We start from the raw sequence: 6,984 nt of genomic DNA on the forward strand, positions 1-6,984 counted from the left end.
TGGGTGGATCACCTGAGGTCAGGAGTTCAAGACCAGACAGCCTGGCCAACATGGTGAAACACTGTCTCTACTAAAAATACAAAAATTAGCCAGGCGGGTGGCGTGGGCCTGTAATCCCAGCTGCTCGGGAGGCTGAGGCAGGAGACTCACTTGAACCCAGGAGGTGGAGGTTGCAGTGAGCCAAGATGTGTCACTGTACTCCAGCCTGGGTGACAAGAGCAAAACTCTGAAGAAAAAGAGAGAGAGAGAGAGAGAGAGAGAACATTTTTACAGTAAACAACAACAACAACAACAACAACAACAAGAAACAACCTAAATGTCCATTAGTAGGGGAATAGATACAGTTGCTCAATGGAATACACTATAGCAGTGAAGAAAAATGAACCACAGTTACTTGCATTAACAGGACTAAAACTTGAGCATAACATCTAGAGCAAAAAGCAAGTTGCCAGAAGATACATACAATCTGGTAACATATCTATAAATACTTAAAACATGTGAAACAAAGCCATACATTGTTTTTGGAAACATGGATGTGTAATAACACATACAAATCATGGAAATAGAAATTACTTCTGCAGAGGAATGCCAGGGAGCGAAGTGGAATGGAGGGAGGCTTCAGATGTATCTATAACACTTTCACTTTGTTTTTTGTTTGTTTGCTTTGAGACAGAATCTTGCTCTGTCACCGAGGCTGGAGTGCAGTGGCAAGATCACAGCTCACTGTAGCCTCAACTTCCCAGGCTCAGGCTACCCTCCCACCTCCGCCTCCCGAGTAGCTGGGACTACAGGTGCACACCACCAAGCCTGGCTAATTTTGTATATCTTTAGTAGAGAAGGGGTTTTGCCATGTTGCCCACACTGGTCTGGAACTCCTGGGCTTAAGCGATCCACAAAGGCGGGCAGGTCACTTGTAAGTGAGCCACTGCACACAGCGTTGCTTAGTTTCAAAAGAAGATTCTGCAAATGTCCTTCAATGGGTGAATAGTTAAACAAACTAGTAGGTTCATACCATGGGATCCTACTTAGCAATAAAAAAGAAATAAATTATTGATACAGGCAGCAACTTGGATGGATTTTTTTTTTTTTTTTTTTTTTTGAGATGGAGTCTCGCTCTTGTTGTCCAGGCTAGAGTGCAATGGTACAATCTTGGCTCACTACAAACTCTGCCTCCTGGGCTCAAGTGATTCTCCTGCCTCAGCCTCCTGAGTAGCTGGGATTACAGGCATCCATCACTATGCCTGGCTATTTTTTTGTATTTTTAGTAGAGATGGGGTTTCACCACGTTGGCCATGCTGGTTGCAAACTCCTGACCTTGGGTGATCTGTCTGCCTAAGCCTCCCAAAGTGCTGGGATAACAGCACCATGCCCAGCCATACTTGGATGGATCTTAAAGCATTAAATTATGCTGAGTGGATGCCCGGAGTGTGGTGGCTCACACCTGTAATACCAGCATTTCGGGAGGCCGAGGCAGGCGGATCACCAGAGGTCAGGAGTTTGAGACCAGCCTGTCCAACATAGTGAAACCCCGTCTCTACTAAAAATACCAAAAAAATTAGCTGGGTGGGGTGGCAGGTGCCTGCAATCCCAGCCACTCGGGAGGCTGAGGTAGGAGAATCACTTGAACCTGGGAGGCAGATGTTGCAGTGAGCTGAGATTGCACCATTGCACTCTAGCCTGGGCGACAGAGTGAGATCTTGTCTCAAAAATAAATAAATAAATAAATAAATACTATGCTGAGTGGGGAAAAAAACAGGCTTTTGTTTTCTTGGGTTTTTTTTTTTTTTTTTTGAGACAAGGTCTCACTCTGTTGCCCAGGCTGGAGTGCAGTGGCACCATCATGGCATTTTTGTAGAAACAGGATTTTGCCATATTGCCCAGGCTGGAAAAAAAGGCCAATTTCAAGAAGTTACATACTATATAATTTTACTTACATAATATTCTTAAAAAGATAAAATTACAGAGATGAAGAAGAACCCCAGCATCTCAGAATGTGACTATATTTGGAGGCAGGGACTTTAAAGGGGAATTGAGTTAAATTGAGGTCATTAGGGTGGGCCCTAATCCAGAATGGCTGATGTCCTTATGAGAAGAGAGGGTCAGGACACAGACACACCCAGAGGGATGACCAAGTGAGGACTCAGGAAGAAGACGGCCATCTACAAGCCAAGAAGAGAGGCCTCAGAAGAAACCACGCTGCCAACAACTTATTGCAGACTTGGAGCCTTCAGAACTGTGGGAAAGTCCATTTCTGTGGATTAAGCCCCTAGGTCTGTAGAACTGTGCTATGGCCTGGGCAGGCTCTTACAGCGTCTGACCATCTTTCTTAAATGCCTCAGCCAGAGGTTTCAGAGCTCAGTTGGAACACCCTATGTGTTTATTTAAAAACCACTTATCACCTGTAAATTTGAATAGAATTTTACAGAAAGCCTGCTGTGCTGCACAGCAGAGAAATTCAACTTCAGAAAAAGTAGAAGAACATTAAGGACAGATGGACTTTTTTCATAGGCAAACATTGCCCAACTGCTGCTTCTCTTTCCATCGACCTTTTGTTTAATGATGAAAACAAATCACAAAATCCATTAAAAAAAACACATCTTTTTGGCCAGGCGAGATGGTTCATGCTCGTAATCCCAGCACTTTGGGAGGCCAAGGCAGGAGGATCCCTTGAGCTCAGGAATTTGAGACCAGCCTGAGCAATACAGTGAGATCTTGTCTCTTCTGAAAATAAAACAACATTAGGTGGGCATGGTGGTGCACAGCTGTGGTCTCAACTACATGAGGGGTTGAGATGGGAGGATCGTTTGAGCTGATGGTGGGGAGGGAGGCCAAGGCTGCAATTAGCTATGATTGCACTCTAGCCTGGGTGACAGAGTGAGACCCCGTCTCAATGAAATGAAATGAAATGAAATGAAATAATTAAAAAATTTAAAAAGTGAGGAGATAAAAAAAAAAATCACACTGGTCTCTAGGGTTCCCATAGAGGCTGAACACTGATATTTCAGTCGCGATTTCAGCCAGGCTCATGCCTATAATCTCAGCACTTTGAGAGACTGAGGTGGGAGGATTGCTTGAGCTCAGGAGGTTGAGGATACAGTGAGCTATGATTGCACCACTGCACTTGGCCTGGGAGACAGAGTGAGACCCTATCTCCCCTGCAAAAAAAAAATTAATTTTTTAAAAAATTATTTTTTATTTTCCCCTGCTGTTCGTGAGCTGTATATATATATACACACTCTGTCACCAGGCTGGAGTGCAGTGGTGCAGTCTCGGCTCACTGCAACCTCTGCCTCCCGGGTTCAAGTGATTCTCCTGCCTCAGCTTCCCAAGTAGCTGGGATTACAGGTATGCGCCACCATACCCAGCTAATTTTGTATTTTTAGTAGAAATGGAGTTTCTCCATTTTGGTCAGGCTGGTCTCAAACTCCTGACCTCAGGTAATCCACCCGCCTCGGCCTCCCAAAGTGCTGGGATTACAGGCATGAGCCACCACACCTGGCCATAATTTTTGTATTTTTAGTAGAGATACCTAGGGGTTCATCACGTTGGCCAGGATGGTCTCGATCTCTTGACCTCGTGATCTGCTCGCCTCAGCCTCCCGAAGTGCCGGGATTATAGGCGTGAGCCACCATGCCTGGCCAAAAAAAATTTTTTTTGACAGAGTCTTGCTTTGTCACCCAGGCTGGAGTGCAGCAGCATGATCCCAGCTTACTGTAACCTCTGCCTGCTGGGTTCAAGTGATTCTCCTGCCTCAGCCTCCCGAGTAGCTGGGATTACAGGCGCGCACCACCACACCTGGCTAATTTTTTTGTTTGTTTGTTTTTGTTTTTGTTTTTGTTTTTTTTAGTAGATCCAGGTTTTCACTATGTTGGCCAGGCTGGTCTCAAACTCCTGACCTCAAATGATTCACCCGCCTTGGCCTCCCAAGTGCTGGGATTACAGGTGTGAGTCACTGTGCCCAGCCTGTAGCAAAAATTTTTTAAACAAAACTGCAAAAATTATTATAGCCAACCGAGAAAAAAACTCTCCTCAATATTATGTTATTATGTCTAACAAAGAATATTCACATAAAGCTCCAAAGAATTATCTTTCTTTGCTTTTTTCAGTTTTTCTAAGAGATGGGGTCTCCTGGTATTGCCAGGCTGGTCTCATGCTCCTGGCTTCACATGATCCTCCCTGCCCTGGGCTCCCAAAGTTCTGGGATTACAGGCATGAGCTACCATGCCCAGCTCCATCTTTCTAAAACAAAAACTGAATTATGTTTCTTTTCTGCCTCAAAACCCTTCAATTATCAACAACAACAAAAAGTTCAAACCCCTCAGCATGGCTTTCACTCCCAGGCTACATGACCATTCACTCTCTGGCTGGCAGAGGTGAAGAAAAGTGGCCTTTGGAATCAGATGTCTGTGGGTTGAAATTCTGGCTTGACCACTCTTTGGGTGGGTTCTGAGAACCCAAAGAGAGTGAGAGAGGCCTACGACTGTTTCAGCTCTTGGAGCTTCTGATATTTTTTTCCATTGAGATATTAATTCATCTACTATAAAATTCCTCCTTAAGCAAAATTGGGGCTGGGCGTGGTGGCTCATACCTGTAATCCCAGCACTTCGGGAGGCTGAAGCAGGTGGATCACTTGAGGTCAGGAGTTCAAGACCAGCCTGGCCAACATGGTGAAACCCCATCTCTACTAAAAATACAACAATTAGCCAGGAGTGGTGGTGCATGCCTGTAATCCCAGCTACGCAGGAAGCTGAGCACAAGAATTGTTTGAGGCCGGACATGGTGGCTCATGCCTGTAATCCCAGCACTTTGGGAGGCTAAGTCGAGGTCATGAGATCGAGATCATCCTGGCTAACATGGTGAAACCCCGTCTCTACTAAAAATACAAAAAATTAGCCAGGCGTAGTGACAGGCGCCTGTAGTCCCAGCTACTTGGGAGACTGAGGCAGGAAAATGGCGTGAACCCGGGAGGCGGAGCTTGCAGTGAGCCGAGATCGCACCACTGCACTCCAGCCTGGGTGATAGAGCAAGACTCTGTCTCAAAAAAAAAAAAACAGATTGCTTGAACCCAGGAGGCAGAGGTTGCAGTGAGCCAAGATTGCACCACTGCACTCCAGCCTGGGTGACAGACAAAATGATTTAAAAAAAAAAAGTCATCTTTGCCTGTAGAACACTTTCTTACATGCAGGAGACTTTCTCTTAGACACATGCCTGGAGGGTCTGAGAAGGACAGGGCTGGGCTCACCAATTCCAACTTCTGCCAATGCCCTGCATGCTTCTCTCCCTAAGAGCTAAGTCAAGACTTACCCTGTCATCACCACTGCCTGCGGTCAGTCCTCTATTACCAACAGAGTGAAACAGAATGCAATTGAGGAGAACCAACTAATTGCAAAAGCAAAGCCTGAGAAATCCCACTAGTGATAGATCCACCAATTCTGGTGGCCACAGGGAGGTCCCTGGTTTCTGGCTGCACGCTGGCTGTGGTGACCAGGCGTCCTTGGGTGGGAGATGGCTTCAAATGCGGACCGGAGTCCTAGCAACCCGAGGGGTCCTTGGAGAAACCAAGACACCACACGGCTCCTCCAGGACCATACCATTGAGCTCTCAATCACAATTCAGCCGAGAACACTGTCTTAGTCTGCCAGGACTGCCATGACACAGTACCATGGACTGTGTGGCTTACAAACAATAGTTCATTTCCCACAGTTGTGGAAGCTGGAAGTTCAAGATCAAGGCGGCAGCAGATTCAGTGTCCGAGGAGGATGGTGAGGACCTGCCACCTAGTGCATAGATTTCCTCTCTGTGTTCTCACACAGCACAAGGGAGAAGCGAGCTCTCTGGAGGCCTCTTGGATTAGGGCATGGATCCCATTCATAAGGGCTGCACCCTGATGACCCGATCACCTCTCAAAGGCCCTACCTCCTAATCCTATCATTTAAAGGGTTAGGATTTCAAAAGGTAAATTTGGGAGGAAGAGGGGACAGATTCAGACCACAGCAGACAACTACTAAAAGCAAATACTACACTTGATCTTAGCCAAGAGGCCCAGAAGCAATAAATTCACTTTTTTCTTTTTTTGAAACAGGGTCTTGCTCTGTCACCCAGGCAGGAGTGCAGTGGTGCAATCACGGCTCATTGCAGCCTGTGCCTCCCAGGCTCCAGTGATTCTCCTGCCTCAGCCTCCTGAGTAACTGGGATTACAGGCACACATGCCACCATGCCTGACTAATTTTTGTAATTTGGTTGAGACAGCCTCCTAAGTAGCTGGGATTACAGGCACATGCCACCATGCCTGACTAATTTTTGTAATTTTGTTGAGACAGTCTTGCTATGTTGCCCAGTCTGATCTCAAACTCCTAGGCTTAAGCAATCCTCCCACCTCAGCCTCCCAAAGTGCTGGGATTACCAGTGTGAACCACTGCACCTGGCCAAATTCACTCTTTTAAAGTATACTATTCACTCATTTTTAGTATATCGACAAGCTTGTACAATCACCATGACTATCTAATTTAATAACTTTTTCATCACCCCAAAAAGAAACTCTCTGCCCACTGGCAATCATTCATTCCCCATTCATCCCTTTCCCCACCCCCAGCAAACACCAGTAGATCTATCTCTAGTCATGATTTATTTTTTTAAATGAAGAAATGCCACAAAAGGATTAGAAAAATCACAGAAGTAGGGTTGGGTGTGGTGCCTCAAACCTGTAATCCCAGCACTTTGGGAGGCCGAGGCAGGCGGATCATGAGGTCAAGAGATCAAGACCATCCTGGCCAACATGGTGAAACCCTGTCTCTACTAAAAATACAAAAATTAGCCAGATGTGGTGGTGGGTGCCTATAGTCCCAGCTACTCAGGAGGCTGAGGCGAGAGAATGGTATGAACCCAGGAGGCAGAGCTTGCAGTGAGCCGAGACCGCGCCACTGCAGTCCAGCTTGGGTGACAGAGCAAGACTCCGTCTCAAAAAAAAAGAAAAAATTACAGAAG

The 6,984-nt window shown here is 46.1% G+C and overlaps 1 pseudogene; it reads right to left on the reverse strand.

Annotated features, from left to right (window-relative positions):
• Nucleotides 1–5,934: 5,934 nt before the first annotated feature.
• LOC117091282 lies at nt 5,935–6,053 on the reverse strand (annotated as a pseudogene).
• Nucleotides 6,054–6,984: the final 931 nt, after the last annotated feature.

This window comes from Trachypithecus francoisi, unplaced genomic scaffold (genome assembly GCF_009764315.1).
Source record: "Trachypithecus francoisi isolate TF-2019V2 unplaced genomic scaffold, Tfra_2.0 Lachesis_group11, whole genome shotgun sequence".
NCBI lineage: Eukaryota > Metazoa > Chordata > Mammalia > Primates > Cercopithecidae > Trachypithecus > Trachypithecus francoisi.